The sequence below is a fragment of the Coregonus lavaretus genome (assembly GCF_964263955.1).
Source record: "Coregonus lavaretus genome assembly, chromosome: 19".
In the NCBI taxonomy this organism is placed as follows: domain Eukaryota; kingdom Metazoa; phylum Chordata; class Actinopteri; order Salmoniformes; family Salmonidae; genus Coregonus; species Coregonus lavaretus.
In genome coordinates, this window is record NC_140006.1 from 22315737 (window position 1) to 22336328 (window position 20592).

Genomic DNA, 20592 nt, shown 5'->3' on the forward strand with positions numbered 1-20592 from the left:
AGAATATTATTCTACCTTTTTCAGATATAGTGTATGTGATATATTTGAAAGCATTTTATGGTGTGTTGTCCCATTTGTTTTAGTGTCTTCACACCACATATTTTCTTAAGCGTGGCATGATGATCATCACTGAAGAGACAAATCGTCTATAGCTCTATTCTTCCCATCAGTTATCTTTCACTCTTTTCATTCCCTCTCTTTTCATTCTCACTTTGTCTCCGCTTGGTGGGTGGGGACAACAAACAATTTGGTTGATTATCAATGTTCCTATTTGTTTGTGAAAACCCCATATTTGATTTCCAATTCCAAACTCCTAGAGGTCTTCCATTGGGATCACGAGTCATGACAGCCTATTGTCACAGACTCCTGAACAACACCCTTCACATGAAGCTCCTCTCACTCACACACAAAAACAACAACTTCTGAGCAACACTCCACATCACTACTGTACCTTAGAGAGTGAACTGAGCGAGCGCTGCTAAGCCAAGTCAAGTCTTTTCCCTGTGACTTTGTCATCTAATCAAAGTAGCAAACAGCCCTGGAGGACCAGGCGAGGAGCATACTGTTTGTTTGTGTTTGTGAGATTATTCAAGGTGTTAAGGCGGTAGGGGGTAATGGGGGAAGCCAAGGTGGTAAAACTTTGGGAGAACCTCATGACAGTGCGTGGGGACTGCGAGGAAGAACTTCTGGGCACAGTTATGATTGAAGTTTATGGCAGCTGGGACCTCCTGACAGAATCCAAGCACCTACAAATAGATGTTTCATATGTGTGTTTACCCAGTGTTAATGTAGTTCGCAGGTAGCTTTGAATGCACCAAAGCACATCATATCAATCTTTGCCACTCTTCGCTTTTATTTCTTCTTTCGTACACACATTTCTGTGTGTGGCAGCATGTGGGTGGGGAAATGGATAGAAGAGTGCAAGTTACGGCTAAGATTAGAGGATGTATAATGCGCTAACAAAATAAAAGTCTTGACAGCTTATGTAGGTCATAAGTTCCCACTTATGCAGTTCAGGTCCCTGTGTACAGAGAAACAAATAGTCTGATTCAAGGTAATAACTCATGAAAAAGGACAAATAATATTCAAGGCTTTCTCTGTCTCAAAAATATAAGCGATATTTGTGATGTTCAAACCCTGTCTTCTTCGGTTTACCACTTTTGGTGCTCTACAGCCAGCCAGCAAAGGTCTTTAGGTCTACCCATGACCTTGGATAGCCTTTCCCCTTCAACCCTCCTCCACACTCCCACTTTCTGGCAGGCCTTTCCCCTACAACCCTCCTCCATACTCCAACTATCTGGCAGGCCTCCCTGAGATCAACTCTCTCTAAATATTTTGTAAAACCTCTGTGAGGCAATATGAAACTCAATAAAGTACTAGAAAATGTAGGTGTGTCTGAATAGATGGAAAATAGAGTTGTGTTTATGATAAATGGAACATAGCAATTTATCACATATACTTGAAAAAGTTAATGGACATTTGCTTGGGAAATTAAATATTGGATTTGTTACTTACATTTTAGTTCTCACAATGAACTCTTGCACATTTGCAGACCATTCTAGACTCTGCATCTATTACACTGTTTTATATGAAAGTGTGTACTTGAAGGTGCATGTGATATTTATGTTATTGCTCTACATTGTGTTACATATCCATGAGGTGTCGAGCAACACTATTCTCTCCCTCTCAGCCGCCATTCTGTATGAATTAATCAGAATAAAAATATATTGAGAGGAGAGATGTCCTTATGTTCCTGTGATTTTTAGATGAGGCCCCTGGCGGAGGCGTCGGTCCACCAGGCTGTGGGGGGAAGAGGCCAGTGAGAAGCCCACCACAGGACTCCTTCTCTGGATCTCATTTTCACATAGCAGGGGTATGGACCTGGACATTCATGGGGAGGTAAGCCAGCAGCCAGCACCACTATAACAAGGCACTGCTCAGAGAAAGTGAGAGTGAGAGTGAGAGTGAGAGTGAGAGTGAGAGAGTGTGTGTGTGTGTGTGTGTGTGTGTGTGTGTGTGTGTGTGTGTGTGTGTGTGTGTGTGTGTGTGTGTGTGTGTGTGTGTGTGTGTGTGTGTGAGAGAGGTTATCCAATCCAATGATCTGTATACTGATGTTTGATTTGAACATTGCAGCAAAAGTTACAAAGGATGTGTATAAATTATGAAATGTAGTATTTATAACTGGTTGGAAACAAGGAGATAATGAAATACATTTTGGAGGACGAATTGTATTACAATAAATAGGAATAGGCTAGATAGTAATAATACAGAAATTAATTATATAATATCTATTTATCTTTAACTAATAGAGCAATTTATTTAATAGCTGAATATTTAAAACAATCATGTTCAATTGTTCTACCCAACCACCAAATTACATGGTTGCCTGCCACACAACATCCACAACAACAAAAAACTCCTTCCATGCTTAACCGTTTCTACCAGAAGGGGGAACCAGTCCGTCTGCCGAAGACGGAGAGTGGCCGACCGGGAGCCGAGACAAGACGAGACTGCCAGGGCGAGCAAACCAATTTTGGGTTGTTAGTTAGACTCCGGATCCGGGAACTAGCGGATCCAGCAATCCGCATCTTGCTATGATCCCGAGGATTTTAATCATGCCTCTCTGTCTGTGTGTGAGTGCAGGCAGGCTGACAATGATTTCCTCAGTGATTACGTACAGAGCGAGTCCCTGCGGGGTAGGGGCCCCCTCTGGAGCCATCCTGATGGCTTTGGGGGCCTTGCTTCCATTTTCCATTATTATGTGGACTACCGGAGCGACAGCGCAGTCCAAGACCTTGCAGGTTTGTGATGAGGAGGGAGCTTCCATCTTCTCTCTGCTTCTTCATCCTCTTTTTAAACCAATTTAGACGTAGACTTGGATGAGATTCCGAACCTAATCCATGATTAGCTAAATGGCGTGAGAAAAGGAAGGGTCTATAATAGTTTTGATGATATGGATATGCCGAGAAAAGTGTTATTTTTTTTATTTTTTGTTATGTTGCATTTTTGCTCTCTCACAGCAGGCGTTATGCTGTCTTTCTCACGCGTTTGCATTTGAGATCTGAGGCTAAAAGCAACAATTCTGTTTTTATTTCTAAACGACTATTATGCCTACATGCGAATAGGTAGTCTATTGCTGGATAATGGAAGCGCATGACGGAATTACGACTATATTCTGACACTTTTCCCGATACGCAGTTGAACTAAATAGAGTAGCCTACCCATTAATTGGATTTTAACATTACATCCACCTACTCATCATCACAAAATAATCGCAACTGATATCCAGACCATACGATATAAATGTTATTGTAATCGTAAAAGAACCATCGCTGCTAGTGTCAGTGACATTTAAACAGGATATCCTTAGGTATTCGCTTTCCAGTGAATACAATTTATCAGTCTGAAACTGAGCAACTTCATCGTTTTCTGTAGGATGTCGCGCCGCAAGCAAGCTAAACCAAGATCATTGAAAGGTAAGTGATATGTTGGATGACTCTGAAAAAGATCGTATTTGGGGGTGGAAACCAACCAAATTCACTAACTAACATTTTAGGTTAAAAAAGCTTGTATACGGTATTGTGGGTACATGTTTTTACAGAGATTAGATTACATTTTCTTCTAGTTTAAGTGTTTTTCCTCTTTTTTTAAATGCGCATTTGGACACGCCTGGCGCATATATTTTTCTCAGTCTGTATTTTTACATTTCTTCATAGTCAGATGTTGTTGTCAACTTGGGTAAGTTTAAGAAGCCAGAGAGGGTAGAAATAAGACAGCTCTATAAAGCAATAGACAAGCGCGTGTGATGGAATGCGGCGAGTTTGAGGAACATCTGGATCTGTTTAATGACGCTGAAGTTCGGGGCTCTAGCTGTCTGTCTGCTGAAACCGTAGAGTTTGTAGTGTCACGTGACACAAGTCTGATAAACTAAAATGCGGTAGATTCCAGGGAGGAAGCATTTTTCTAAAAGTGTGTGTGTGTGTGGATGTTAACTAACTGAGAGGTAGATAAAGCTACTATTTTGCCTTGAACCTGTGCCTTGTCAGGCTTGGGAATGACATTTTATGAACTGTCAAATTACCTAATAACTCAATCATGGTACATCAGTAGCGCAGACTTATTCAACTTGATATGCCACATTATTGTAGCCTATGTTATTACACAATAGTAAACATAGATCAGAAATCTGATATTTCATTTATTTGATCATCAGTTTTCAAAATGAGATACATATTTTTGCTCTGTACACATATGAGAAAGACTGTAGGTTGAATATTTTGTATAATTCCTCACATTATTATATACTGAAGGTAATTGTAACCTTTTTAGAATTTACTCTGAGATATATACTTACTTCCTCTCTGTCACATGCACACATATAAGTGTACACATACAGACACACAGACACAGTACTTTTCTCTGTAGTATTTGTGGTAGGGTAGCTGCTGGGGTTCGAGGTTGAGCTGCAGTTCATCTGGCAGGCATTGTATTTTGCTCAGCAAATAATTGTCCACAATTTCACCGTCTCAGCTTGTGGTCTGTCGACTGCTTTGCTTTCTTTCTCCCCTTTTGTTCTCAGAAGTCTTCATCGCAAAGGAAGATTACATGGTCTGTGGTAACATTCCTACAGCCACCATTTTAAATCAATACCCAGGAGAGAGGGGAATGTGAGTGCATCATGCACATCTCACTATTGTTGTCACAGACTTTCAAGTGTGTCTGTGTCTGTGTCTGCTGGTTCTATTCACTGTAAACAATGCCTCTATAGATAGATTTCTGTTTTTGTCAGCATCAGCATCAGGTGGCATTGTCACATTGGTGGCATTGACTGGTTTTGATGCTGTAGGTGAAATGAAATCTTCTATTCTCAAAAGACAAATCACTTAGACAATATCTGTTCTCACCAATGTGCTACAAGTGTGTGTGTGTGTGTGTGTGTGTGTGTGTGTGTGTGTGTGTGTGTGTGTGTGTGTGTGTGTGTGTGTGCATTTCTTCTCTCTGTGTGTGTGTGTGTGCACATGCATTTCTAGTATGTGTGTGTGTGTGTGTGTGTGTGTGTGTGTGTGTGTGTGTGTGTGTGTGTGTGTGTGTGTGTGTGTGTGTGTGTGTGTGTATTTGTGTGTGTGTGTGCATGCGCAAGCATCCATGTGTCTGTGTGTGTAGATCGTACATCGTACACCAGCACATTGACTCTGTACTGGTACTCCCTCTATATAGCCATGTTATTTTTACTTTTTATTTTTATTCGTTATTCAGTGTGTATTTATTACTCGTGTCACTATTTCAAATGTATTTATTTTACATTTGTTATCGTTAACTCTGCATTGTTGTAAATGGACCCGTAAGTAAGCATTTCGCTTTTAGTCTACACCTGTTGTCTACGAAGCATGTGACAAGAACAATTTGGTTTGATTTAGCTTGAGTGTGTGTGTGGGTATACAGTATGTGTCACACAACGTTACTGCATGCAATATTTTAAGTCTTGTCTGAGTGATGACATTCAGTGCTTGTTTTTGCATTGTTATTGAGATCCAAATGCAACAGCTTGGTTGCATAAATTGTTCCTACTTCCATATGTTCTCTACAGCTTGCTTTTCTTCCCGCAGTAAAGTTGACATGAAATGTGGACACGTTATAGATATTTCCTGAGTTTGGATCAGAATCAGAAGAGAGCAGGCAGATGTTGCTTATTGTTCTTTGTCCACCTCTGTCTGTAGGAATTGAACCACGCTTATACAGGTGTCCACAAGACAGCCTTTCTTTTCAAAACATAATTACTGTGGAAAGTACATGCTTTGGGGGTTTTACATAGTTTCACTGTTTGTATTTGGTGGTGTATGTCAGAGTGCATTTCCCCTATCAGAATAAACTGTAGGTGCATTATTTATTGGTTGTCTTGTGTTGGCTAGAGACAGTGGCATGTATTTGTATTTAATGGTAGCTGTCAGATAGTTTCCCTCTCCGAATGTACTGTAGTGGCCAGAGACCTCAGAAGTAGGAGTGCGGGGGCGTGGCCACATCCCCTGGTTTGCACACCTTTTAAGTTCAGATGGGAACAGTAGCCTAGTTGGCATAGTAACAGAAGTCTGGACACTGACTGTAGGCCTCACATGTAGCCTGTTATAATATTAACCCCTGCATAATTAAGTGTTTCTTGCAGTACAATTATAGACCAAATGTAAATTTTGTCTTTGGAACAGGAGTGGAGAAATATGATTGATTTCTTTCAGCATCTTGAGAGAATGGGAATGTGTGGTTAGGGACCGTATTGTGTAGCCTAAACATATATTTTTTCTGCGACATAAACGCTGACAGTATTTCATTTTCAACCACATAAAATATGCAATCAAGATTAACTGAAATAATATCAGAAACGTTGGATTGTTTTCACAGCTTTTTATTTCCATAAAACTGGTCAAACTGATGTCATTAGGAAATTTTACATGGAAAATCTTCCCGGTCCCTAAATGTCAAGATTATTGATGATGCAAAGATTATTGATGATGCATTCATTCTATCGATTCATGACATTATTCTGGTGAGCATGTGTCTAATTAGACAGGTTGACAAAGTTAACAAATAGCCTGCCAAATGTCGGAAATTATAAGCAGAAAAATATCTTAAAGGCAACGTTTTTTCCCCTCACCTTTGTAAAAAACTTGTTTTGCCTTCCCTGGTAGTGGCACAGGTCCAGATCACAGTGTCATTGGTTGTGTTATTGTGGGTTAGACACAGTGGTCAGTGTTTGGTTGTGTTGTGTTGGCTATAGACAGTGGTCCGTGTTTAGTTGTGTTGTGGGCTAGAGACAGAATCATTGTGTTGTGGGTTAGGGAAAGGGAAAGGGGATACCTAGTCAGTTGTACAACTGAATGCATTCAACTGAAATGTGTCTTCCGCATTTTAGAGACAGTTTCATTGTGTTGTGGGTTAGAGACAGTATCAGTGTTGTGGGTTAGGCAGTATGATTGTGTTGTGGGTTAGAGACAGTATCAGTGTTGTGGATTAGACAGTATGATTGTGTTGTGGGTTAGAGACAGTATCATTGTGTTGTGGGTTACAGACAGTATCATTGTGTTGTGGGTTAGAGACAGTATCATTGTATTGTGGGTTAGAGACAGTATCATTGTGTTGTGGGTTAGAGACAGTATCATTGTGTTGTGGGTTAGAAACAGTATCATTGTGTTGTGGGTTAGAGACAGTATGATTGTGTTGTGGGTTAGATACAGTATCATTGTTTGTGGGTTGGAGACAGTATCATTGTGTTGTGGGTTAGAGACAGTATCATTGTGTTGTGGGTTGGAGACAGTATCATTGTGTTGTGGGTTAGAGACAGTATGATTGTGTTGTGGGTTAGAGACAGTATGATTGTGTTGTGGGTTAGAGACAGTATGATTGTGTTGTGGGTTAGAGACACTGGTCAGTGTCCATGCCTCACCCTGACAGTAAAATAACACTTTGTTCTGTGAGTGAGAAAAGTAAGGAGAGACGCTGATGGCACATGTAGGGAGGGTCTATCCCGATCATGTCCGGCGACGGGGCCGTGGCCATATGGTATCGGTCAACATGGAGAGAGCATGTACAGCGAGAGAAAGAGGACAGAATAAAGCCTTGATGGTGCCTCTCCTTTTTCTTCTTCTCTGTGGAATGTGTCCGCCTTTCTTTTCTTTCTCGATTGGATGCTGGAGGGGGTCAGAGGTTATGTTTTGGTCCCGTCGAGGAAAAGGGCAACGTTACCAGTCCTGTTTCAATTAAGTCTGAGAGACAGAGCCGGCGACGCTATTGCTTAGGGGAATAGATGGCACAGGACGAGACCATACATCATTCACTTATATGCAAACACTTCACCCACACCACTGACATTTACTCAATCCTAGACCATCTACATCTCTCAACTACGGTGGGTGAATCGTAATTTTGTTTTCATGTGATGTGTCGAAGTGTTGGGTCAGCAGCTTGTTCAGTCACAGTGAGGAGGCATAGAATGAGGATCCTTCAGACTAGTCCAGAATCTGCACATACAGTAGATGACTGACTGCCTGCCACGTTGCTCATGGACTTCCTGAGCAGAGTGAGAGAGACTGAGTTGAGATTTTCCCTGAGAGCACAAATGACACTCTCTGAGGTCGGTCTCACTCCACTAACGTGTTCATTGGCTGATAACGATATTTCCAGGGTAGCTGTCGTCTGCATATATAAATATATTTTCTGCACCATTTAGTTAATGTATTGCAGGATATCATTAAATTGTTGTCGTGTCTTATATACACCTTAAATATTTGATGTTTATCACGAGATGAGTTCTATCGCTACATGAGTGAACTCTGGGATTTGTCTTGGCATCGGATAGAAGCAGACTGTATGCCATCTGATATGGGTTCATTTGAATCCATAATATGGAAATAGTATAAATAGTTTGAATGCCTATTGCAGTCAAGGAAATGCTTTGAAAAGCAGCAGTTAACATAGATCGTCTGTGTCATATAGTCTGACTGTCAAAAATAACCCTGCTTTGGCTTAGTAACACATTTGACAATGCCTTGATAAACACACTTTTTTCACCTCACCATTTTGTATTTGTCATTGAATTTCAGGCTTTATTGTTGTCATATTTAGGTGAGGTGATTTGAAATGGTGCAAAGGTTGAATTCAACCATAGTTAAACCATGTCTCCACCTGTGTCTTGTACAGTAGTATCAATGCATTTATTAATGTCCGACATGGCCAATCTGGAACTAGGCAGATTTGCTGCACTCAAAGGATCCATAGCCACTTTTTCTGCTTTGCAATCCAAATGTCATTACCTAATGAAAACCAAGTGATTGCAACTAGGCCATACTAGCTTCAGTTTTGTTGTTGCGAATATTAATGACAAATAATGATTTAGTATGTATTCATATTTATTTAAAAATGTAATAAGAGCTGCGCTCATTTGGTTTTAATGATTAAAGTGGTAGATTCACTCTGCCTCTTTATTCTCCTCTCCTAAGCTTTATTCATCTCTAATGCCAGTTCTGCTTTATAAGCCCCCGATAGTTTAGTCTTTTTTACAATTAATGATCTGTGGTATAACACCCATTAACACTTTTCTAATATGACACAAAACTATGGTTAGTATTATCATTAAGGAAATGATAATGGAGCCATAGAAATCCCATTAACTTGGCTGTCAGTGTTCTTGACATGCGGGAAGCTGGGGCTCAGTGAGTTGTGCTGGGCCTGTCAGGGTACCACGGGAGCTGGCCGATATCTCCTCTTATTTCATGGCATGTGTCTCTCCTGTTGTCATGGCTTGTCTGACTGCTAGGGAGATTGTGTCTGTCTCCCCCATCTGCTGTCAATGATTGATTTCCTGGTGCATTTGTTTGTATAAAATACATATAATGTATTATGTATGATCATAATATCCAATATCTACATTAGTATGATTATTTATCCTTTGATAATATTATTATTTCCAAGAAGGTATTATTAGATTTCAAACTACTTCAGAATTACTATTCATATTCATAACTTGTTTACATGATAATAATACATGAAGGATTACAAACATTATGCCATATGATTAACACACGGCTCCTCCATTGCAAATTATTTATGACACTAATCAGCACCTGTTCAAATAATGCTCATTAAGAAAGTTATTCATCATGTGCAGTGTGTGTCCTCTCCCCCTAGTACTAATTGAGGAGGTTTGACCTGGTGACCCCAGCTAAATTGAGTTGTAGTCCCTGTGGCGAGAGTCTCCTTCCCGGTCAGTCAGGGCCGATTACACAGCCATTGTGCACCACACTGTAACGTCCGAGCTCTCTGTAACCAACCAGATGAGTCATGCTGCCGCAGCTCACATATCCAGGAACAGGCAGACTCAGGGCTGTGTGTGTGTGTGTTTAGTAGCCCTTCTTCTCTCAGACAGACAGACAGATTAATACACGCGTACACACGCAACAGGAATTCTTTTGATGGATTAGAGCAATTGATAATCCGATTGCGTTGCGTTTCGCCCATTCACTTTTTCATTAGAATGTGTTGTATTTTGCACATTTGTTTCTAGTTTTATTCACAAGAGACATCTTACCGTATTGACTGAAGCTGTTATTGTGGACATCTGGCCATAAGTCTTATTCTTGGTGTTTTTTTTCTACTGGTTGGTAATTCATTTGTAGATTACGTTCTGAAGGATTGATTCTTGCCATAGGATTGCCAATCTCTCCTAAATGGCCATTATGTGTGTTAGATAGTATTTGTTAATCAGTGGACCTTCGACTCTTCAACACTTGTTGTCAGATTACATTATTTCTGTTACATATATAAAATCAAAGGAACAGTGCTGATTTGGTTCCATGTGTATGTTGTATCAACAAAACATTGCAGCATAATTATAAATGCAGTGTGTTACTGGCAGAGTGACACAATGTACCTTGTCAAATTAATTAACTAATAGCTGTGTTGCTTAAGTGATATTCAGTTTGTCTGCTGGTATATATTCATCTATGTAATAGATTCCGTCTTATTGAGATGGTTATCAGACAGCTCTAGTATACATTAATTAAATTAGTCAGATTATTATTATTAATCATTTTCTTTGAAAATTGCAGCAATTGCAGATAAAATGTGTATTTTTCATCGTTGCAGTGTGATTTTCGTTACCTTTATAGAGAGTTACCAGGGGTCAATTATTGTGTATCTGACAGGTTAGATTGGATGACCAATGGCCCACCTAGGTAGCAGGTGTCAAATCCATTGAAACTTCCCATGGAGTGATGGAAATAAAATATAATTTACAACAACAATGTAAATTGCTTGTTTTGTTTAAATGGGCAAAACTTTTAATAAGTTCACAGTGGTGACAAATCATCGAATCATGGCTGACACTCCTGTAATGTATAAGTTCTGATGGCATTGTAAAATGGAATTTTCTGCCTCAACTCCCTTATATCGCCAACAGGGACAGTAATCAAAACAAAAACTCCAGCACCCCCCACCCCCCCTCCGACCCCCCCCCCCCCCCCCACACACACACACACACACACACACACAATCCCTCCAACCAACCAAGGTCTGTACGAAACATGAGTGCTTTATTAGGAACCCCCCCTCTATCCTGGCCTATTTAAATGATGCTGGATGCAAGGTTCTCAACAGCGCTGGAGAAACTCATTAGACTCACAGGGACTCAGGCTCACTCAGTAAGGCATGTATGTCTCCACAGGACGAGGCGAGGCTCGATACAGAGACACAGTTATCTATGTACAGTGGCTCTAAGGGGACACACTTTAACATTGTGTCCATATATCCTTTCCATGTTAGTGATGTGTTTAACAAATGAACTAACAAAGCTCTGACCAATTAAAGGCCTTTTTTATTCACTCAAATTGGATAAATGGTGTTTGAGTGCAGACCTTTTGTTCTTCCTTTTGTGAAATTAAACACATTTCCTAAACATGGCACGTCATAAAGATAGCTTTGTAGAATTCCTTTACAAGCAACTCTTGTTCAATATTGTCCAGTGGTTCAGGCCAGTGAGTGAGACATCGCTACTCCTATCTCTTTCTTACACTCTTAGAAAAAAGGGTTCCAAAAGGGTTCTTCGGCTGTCCCCATAAGTTAACCATTTTGGTTCCAGGTAGAATCCTTTTGGGTTCCATCTAGAATCCTCTGTGGAGGGTTCTTTGTGGAACCCAAATATGTAGAACCCTCTGCGGAGGGTTCTTCATGGAACCCAAAAGGGTTGTTCAAAGGGTTCTCCTATTGGAACAGCTGAAGAACCATTGTAGTTTCTAGATATAACTTTTTTTTTTTCTAAGAGTGTACCGTTTTCATAAGAAGCTGCTGTGTCAAACCACTCTCGACATTGACTCCAGCCCCTCTGAGAGGAAGTGGCTCGCCACCATAGGATCCCTGCCTTAATTATGCAAAGTATGGGATATTTGGTGCCTTTTTTTAAAAGTGTCGCTAGCTGGTTTCTGGCGTTGGCAGTCACACTGCCACTCTCCCCCTGCTGGGAGGTCCTGTCAGACTCCCCTTTCTCTCCGCTGAAGGGAAATGAAAGGCTAGATTGAGAAGGTATAATGGAGAATGCATTTCAACTGCAGGGGAGGAACGGCAAGACGTCAGGTGTCCTCAGTGAGACCCTCATTTTAAAGGGAACAGGTGGGAGAGTCTTTTGTTCTCTTCCCGCTGCTGAAATCCATTTAGTACCTTGTACTTGACATGCCGCAAGGAACTCTTTTCCACCCTCCCTGTCACCTAGTTCAAAGCAGGGCTCCTGCGAAAAAAGGTTCCTACCTCTTGAACAGGCTAAAGTCATGTTTGTCAAGACCAATGCCAATTATACCACATTGTATCAGAGGGATTGGTTTCCATGTAGCTAATGAATTAGTCTGAGCGCTGATCAAACCATCACTCCTTTGAAAAGCGCTCAGTTACAAACAAGACACTGACTAACTGGGGCCTGATCTGAATGCACGGTCCTGCTCAGCCAAATAAAACCTAAAAATTGCACAAATATACCACATTAGGTGCACGTTATGAACTGGCCTTGGATGCATAATCCAATAAATTGTTAATATCACTGTAGTATCAATGTTACAAACACACTTGCTAATTCATATACTGTAAAGTCCTTAAAAAAGTAAATATGCACTGTATATTTGTTCAGAAACATTGTTTAAACTGCAGTGTTTTTAGATGTGTGACAATACCATTTTGCTGTATATGTACACTACCTTTCAAAAGTTTGGGGACACTTAGAAATGTCCTTGTTTTCAAAAGAAAAGCTTTTTTTTGTCCATTTAAAATAACATCAAATTGATCAGAAATACAGTGTAGACATTGTTAATGTTGTAAATGGCTATTGTAGCTTGAAACGGCTGATTTTTTATGGAATATCTACATAGGCGTACAGAGGCCCATTATCAGCAACCATCAGTCCTGTGTTCCAATGGCACGTTGTGTTTGCTAATCCAAGTTTATCATTTTAAAAGGCTAATGGATCATTAGAAAACCCTTTTGCAATTATGTAAGCACAGCTGAAAACTGTTTTGTTGATTTAAAGAAGCAATGGCCTTCTTGAGACTAGTTGAGTATCTGGAGCATCAACAATTGTGGGTTCGATTACAGGCTCAAAATGGCCAGAAACAAAGAACTTTCTTCTGAAACTCGTCAGTCTATTCTTGTTCTGAGAAATGAAGGCTATTCCATGCGAGAAATTGCCAAGAACCTGAAGATCTCGTACAACGCTGTGTACTACTCCCTTCACAGAACAGCGCAAACTGGCTCTAACCAGAATAGAAAGGGGATTGGGAGGCCCCGTTGCACAACTGAGCAAGAGGACAAATACATTAGTGTCTAGTTTGAGAAACAGGTGCCTCACAGGTCCTCAACTGGCAGCTTCATTAAATAGTACCCGCAAAACACCAGTCTCAGGGTCAACAGTGAAGAGGCGACTCCGGGATACGGACCTTCTAGGCAGAGTTGCAAAGACAAAGCCATATCTCAGACTGGCCAATAAAATAAAATAGTATTGAGATATGGCTTTTTCTTTGCAACTCTGCCTAGAAGGTCAGCATCCCAGAGTCGCCTCTTCACTGTTGACCTTGAGACTAGTGTTTTGCGGGTACTATTTAATGAAGCTGCCAGTTGAGGACCTGTGAGGCACCTGTTTCTCAAACTAGACACTAATGTATTTGTCCTCTTGCTCAGTTGTGCACCAGGGCCTCCCACTCCTCTTTCTATTCTGGTTAGAGCCAATTTGCGCTGTTCTGTGAAGGGAGTAGTACAAGGCGTTGTAAGAGATCTTTAGGTTCTTGGCAATTTCTCGCATTGAATAGCCTTCATTTCTCAGAACAAGAATAGACTGACGAGTTTCAGAAGAAAGTTATTTGTTTCTGGCCATTTTGAGCCTGTAATCGAACCCATAATTGCTGATGCTCCAGATACTCAACTAGTCTCAAGAAGGCCAGTTTTATTGCTTCTTTAATCAGCAAAACAGTTTTCAGCTGTGCTAACATAATTTCAAAAGGGTTTTCTAATGATCAATTTGCCTTTTAAAATGATAAACTTGGATTAGCAAACACAATGTGCCATTGGAACACAGGACTGATGGTTGCTGATAATGGGCCTCTGTACGCCTATGTAGATATTCCATTAAAAATCAGCCGTTTTATTTTCTTTCGAAAACAAGGACATTTCTAAGTGACTCCAAACTTTTGAACCGTAGTGTAAGTATCTCCTGTCTAATACATGTGGTGTTATTTTGTCTCAGAAATCTGCTCTCACTAAAGCAGTCATCAAGGTGTTTTTCAGTTGGTCACTGTTGATAATAATAATAATATAATACAGTCATGCGTGCATAATTTTTTTTTGTGTATGGGTGGTCCCGGGGATCGAACCCACTACCTTGGCGTTACAAGTGCCGTGCACTACCAGCTGAGCTACAGAGGATGTTGGGAGAGGGTTTCTTGGGAGAATTTCATAATTCATATTGTCATTACTCAGTCCAATATGTTATTTACTTGGGTGGCTGCTCGCCATGTTGCCAAACCTCGTACATATGAAAGGCTTGTGTGGATTCCCAAAGCACTGGTTGAGCTGTTGAAATCTCCTGGAGTTTCCATACAGAAAAGCCTTAACAGTAAATAATAAAAAGAAAGTAACAAAGAATGGAGAAAGAAAGTCTCAATGTGTCTGACAGGCGTAAACCTGTTATAGTTTTTTTTTTGCTGTTAACCGTTTCTTCCCCCTCTCTCTCTTTCTTTCTGGCAGTAGAAGACAATGTGACAGAGGAGCAGCACAGTCCTGGGCAGAGTGCCATTCCGAGCGGTAATACACCATTTCATATTTCATCATTTTGGGTGAACCAGAATCTGGCCTTACAGGAGACGTTGAATATGGCGATGCTTCTTTAAGTCCAGGAAGCAGCGATTCAACTTGCCATTTATCAGCTTTTCAAGCGTAATAATGTCAAAATACGTTCAGTACTTACCAAATAATGGCGTTTCTCTGAGCAACTATAGTCAATACTGCCGTCACGGCCGGTATGTACTTCCAAAAAAAGGTCTAAATAAAAAGTTACATGCAACCAAAAAAATCTAAGTATTGTTTTTGACCAAGTGCACATGTGCCAAATCCACCTGTTCTGCACCTCCTGCAATATTAGTAATATAATTAAAATACACTAAATAAAGCCTGTCTATAAATGTATGCACTCACTAACTGTAAGTCGCTCTGGATAAGAGCATCTGCTAAATGACTAAAATGTAAAAATGTAAGTACTTACCGGCTGTGATGGCAGTAATGACGTAGTTGCTCAGCGAAACTCCATTCTTTGGTAAGTACCGAACATATTTTGACATTATTAAGCTTGAAAAGCTGGTGAATGGCAAGTTGAATGGCTGCTTCCTGGGCTTTTTTAAAATGTATTTAAAAAAAATTTAAAGGAGCATCGCCATATTCAACGTTTTCTGTAAGGCCAGATTCTGCTTCACATTCTGGACTGGAAAGTGGAGCTTGTGTGTGTGTGTGTGATCTATCGTCTTTCCAGAGAGGAATGAAGTGTGTTTAAACCACTCCGATATGTTACTGCTCCTTGTGTGTTGGCTCACCTGTGTTTGTGTGTGTGTGCGCGTGTCCATACGTGCATGTCTGTTTGAGAGAGCGTTACATCAGATGCTGTGAAATGCATGCATTGTGTGTTTATTGTATTTATGCCTGTGTATGTGTGTGTGTTCACGTCTTTGTTTCCCAACCTCAGATAGAGGTAGAATAGAGCTCACAGAGCAGATGAATGTGTCCTGTCTGCTGGTGTGGCATTCACTGTATGCCCTCCAGGAACAGAGCAGTAATCCAGGTCAGGCTCACATAGAGCCCCTTATGAATGAAGCCTGCTCCTGATCACATGCACCACGCGACCATTCTTTCATTTCATTTGTCTCTGCGAAAGGTTAAGTCTCATGTGTGGTTATTTTAAACCTGATATGGATGGCTTTGCCCAGCAGGCTGGGGACTCTGGGTTCTCACAGTACCACACTCTGCCTGGCACCTGGCAATAGAGTCAGTAGTGTTTACCCACCTACCTCTCGCTCTCTGGGCCCTTTCAGACAGAGATATGATATCCCCATGCAGAAACTGGAAACACAAGGGCCGTTTCACGACAGTATGTCTATGGTGATGGGTCATTGTATTGGTTTTGCAAGGTGTCTGAGAGGAGGTCTCTTTCCTTCAGCCCCCTCCCACAGTTCAATATTTACCAGTCTCCATCAGTCGTCTTAGGCTATTATTTTTGCATAAGTGTTTTATTCAGGCCCATGTCAGTCTAGTCTACGGCTGTAGTATTTTATATTGATGACTGGGTGTTGCTTAGTGTTTGGTAGATAAGCAAGGTCCGTACGTGTTGGTTGGTGTTTGGTAGAGGTGGAGAGCCAAGCTCTGTGGGAGTTGATTGGGGAGAGAGGCAGGCTTCATCCTCAGCCACCCCAGCAGATGTAGATGAAGCGTTGGGCTTCTGAGCCCCTGTTTCCCCCTGGTTCCCTGGGAGACCTTCTGTCATCCACAGCCAACGGCGGGCTAATGACAGCCCCTGATTACAACGACCCCCTCACACACGCACACACGCCTGTCTCTCCTCTCCTCTGCACCTCCTCCCTCTAGCCACCATCTCCAGAGTGAGGGGAGAGAGACAGCAGCGACACGATCGATGTCTGCCTGTGGAGAAATCAAGAGTGTGCACAAATTAATTTCTCACTTTTCTCATTTGAGTTCGTCTGGTTGTTTTTCTTTTAACCCCCTCGTCAGATGCAGTGTAAAGGATTGTAGTAGAAGTTGCAAAACTTTACTGAGATATAGGATGAGATTAATGTTTTGAATAATTTGGCGTGCGTTTTTGTCACAACTTTCATGTAATTTCACCTTCAGAATGGCTCTGGATTGGATAGCTGCCGTTTTATGGGCTCCTGACTAATTCTGCTATTTTGTGTATTTTTTTGCTCTGATCTTAACTTTTTTTTGTACATAATGTTTCCGCCATCATTTCTTAAGACCGAAAATAACTTCTGGACATCAGAACAGCTATCACTAACCTCGATTTAGATGAAGATGTCTACTTCAACGAGTTGGCGGTGCAGGACATACTGGTTTTCCAGGCCCCATAGACCGTAAAAAAGCCATCAATGACATCACCCCATTGTTTTCTATGAGAAATCCTGCTACGACCTCCGACGAGCCATCAAACAGACAAAGCTTCAACACAGGACTAAGATCGAATTCTACTACGCCGGGTCTGACGCTCGTCGGATGTGGCAGGGCTTGCAAACTGTCACGAATTACAAAGAGAAATCCAGCCGCGAGCTGCCCAGTGACGCGAGCCTACCAGAAGCGCTAAATGCCTTCTATGCTCGCTTCGAGGCAAGCAACACTGAGCCATGCATGAGAGCACCAGCTTTAACGGACGACTGTGTGAGCATGCTTTCCGTAGCCGATGTGAGTAAGACCTTTAAACAGGTTAACATTCACAAGGCTGCAGGGCCAGACGGTTTACCAGGACGCATACTCCGAGCATGCGCTGACCAGCTGGCAAGTGTCTTCACTGACATTTTCAACTTCTCCCGGACACAGTCTGTAATACCTACATGTTTCAAGCAGACCACCAAAGTCCCTGTACCCAAGAATGCCAAGGCAACCTGTCTAAATGACTATCGTCCGTAGTACTCACATCTATAGCCATGAAATGCTCACGTCAACACGATCATCCCAGACACCCTAGACCCACTCCAATTCGCATACCGCCCCAACAGATCCACAGATGACGCAATCTCTATTGCGTTCCACACTGCCCTCTCCCACCTGGACAAAAGGAACACCTATTTGAGAATGCTGTTCATTGACTACAGCTCAGCGTTCAACACCATAGTGCCCTCCAAGCTCAACACTAAGCTAAGGACCCTGGGACCGAACACCTCCCTCTGCAACTGGATCCAGATCCTCTAAAAGTTATACAGCTGCACCATTGAGAGCCTCTTGACTGGCTGCATCACCACTTGGTATGGCAACTGCTTGGCATCCGACTGCAAGGCACTACAGAGGGTAGTGTGTACGGCCCAGTACATCACTGGGGCCGAGCTCCCTGCTATCCAGGACCTCTATACCACTGAACAGCTTCTACCCCCAAATCATAAGACTGCTAATTAGTTAGTTAAATAGTTGACCAAATAGCTACCCGGACTATCTCCATTGACCCTTTTTGCACAAACTTTTTTTAAACTCATCACATACACTGCTGCTACTGTTTATTATCTATCCTGTTGCCTAGTCACTTTATCCCTTGTTGTTATATGTGCAAATCTACCTCAGTTACCTTGTACCTCTGCACATCGACTCTGTACTGGTACACCGTGTATATAGCCAAGCTATCATCACTCATTGTGTATTTATTATTCATTTTATTATTACGTGTTATTACTTTTCTATTATTTCTCTATTTCTTTCTCGCTGCATTGTTGGGAAGGGCCCGTAAGTAAGCCTTTCACTGTTAGTCTACACCTGTTGTTTACAAAGCATGTGATGAATAAAATTGGATTTGAATTGGATTTGATTTGACCTGCTATATGGTGCCTTCAGAAAATACGATTTTGGACCAATGATCAAGAACAGTATGGGTTTCAAACCCAACAGCATAGGGCCTTATGCTTAAACCTCTGCCCATTGTGCCCAGTCAAGAGCCTTTGGATGTAAAAAAATAAACAAACAACTGAAACAATGGATCAGCTTCTTTTCATGCTTGTAGTCCACTGATCAGTGATTGACGCTTTCACAATACCCATTAGCCCTTTGACAAGGCACTAGCTAAATCAGACGTGGTGTGTGTCGAGTGCTTGGCTCATAGGTAGACCCCCAGCAGTGTTCCTCTATGAGCCTGTATGTTCATTGTGTCTTATAGCCAGGTACCTACCGTATTATTATTCTATACGCCACACTTATGTTTGATGTGTAGCAGAATAGGAAATTATGACAACAGAGGTTCTCTGGTAAAGAAGAAAGACATCATTATAGTTAGCTTGTGCGGAGGGCAGGAACGCTATGATATGGGAGATTTAATGAGGCAGAGTGCTTTTTTTACCCGGAGAGTAGGCTTAAGATCCACAGCTTGGCTTTACCACTGCCTTCACTGCCTGTGTGTAATTATAACCACATGCTCCGCATTCTTTCTTCTCCCTTTTTATGTATACTTTTCTTTTACTCCTGGCTGTGGCTGGTTGGGGCCATTATGTGGAAGAGTGTACCTGCTCCAGTTAAAAGTGGAGTGGACTGAGCTCTGGGTGTGAGAAAGAGGGTGTGTGTGTGTGTGTGGGTGCGTGTGTTTGTATGCTTACAACAGGTGTACATGCGTGTGTGTGCATCCGTGTTTGTGCATATGTGCATGTGTGTGTGTGTGTGTCTTCTGAGTGGTTTTCTGGATGGCGAGGTACTGTTACTGTAGTGCAAGCTAGTGGTAGCGTAGCGTCAGCGGAGGAGGGCTAAACCAGCCACAGATCAATGCACTGCAGGGCTCTCCACATACAGCAGGAAGAGGAAAGGCCTCTTTCACTCCAGCACTTCTCAAATCATATTCTCTATTATTCATTTCCTTTGTTGTTTGACTGCACTAATGGCATGGCAAGGCGCATCGTTCAATATTGAGAGAGAGAGAGAGAGAGAGAGAGAGAGAGAGAGAGAGAGAGAGAGAGAGAGGAGAGAGAGAGAGAGAGAGAGAGAGAGAGAGAGAGAGAGAGAGAGAGAGAGAGAGAGAGAGAGAGAGAGAGAGAGAGAGAGAGAGAGAGAGAGAGAGAGAGAGAGAGAGAGAGAGAGAGAGAGAGAGAGAGAGAGAGAGAGAGAGAGAGAGAGAGAGAGAGAGAGAGAGAGAGAGAGAGAGAGAGAGAGAGAGAGAGAGAGTCCTGCATCCATAATGTTGCTTCATCGGTGCTAAGGCTATTAGCTGGCCAAAATTTGCAATACTCTTAATATAACCGTGTGTTAGTGCAGCTTTTCAGTGAATTTATGAGCTCATCTGCATTTCATCAGGAAGATTCTCAGTAACAAAAGAGTGATCAAATTAAGATCCTACATCTGTATATGTCAAGCTCAGACACATACATACATGCAGTCAAATAAGCCATCAAGATTTAATTATGAATCTAATCTCATTGCATTGCATGACGATCTGATCTAGGACCTCCTAAAGACATTCTGCTCTGTAGCCTCTCCATGTTAACACATGACAATATTTGATCTCTCTGCTCCCAGACACTCAGAGCTAGATCATGACAAGTCTTTAATGATCTGGGATCAGTGGATGTGACGGGCTAATGGAGGGGCCACACAAAGGAGGAGAGCATAGATAGATAGATACACACTGAGCATTCACATGTGGCATTATAATGTACTGTAATGTGGCTGGCTGTGTGACCTATATTGCAAGTGATCTCCCTCTCTCTCTCTCCCCAAAAAAAGAAAAGTTTTAGATTTTTTAATAATGAGGTGGTGGAAGGCAGCATCCGTGTGAAGGTTATTCAATCTTAATGTCCTCCTATTTCTGACAGCCCTCCACACTCTGATAAAGGA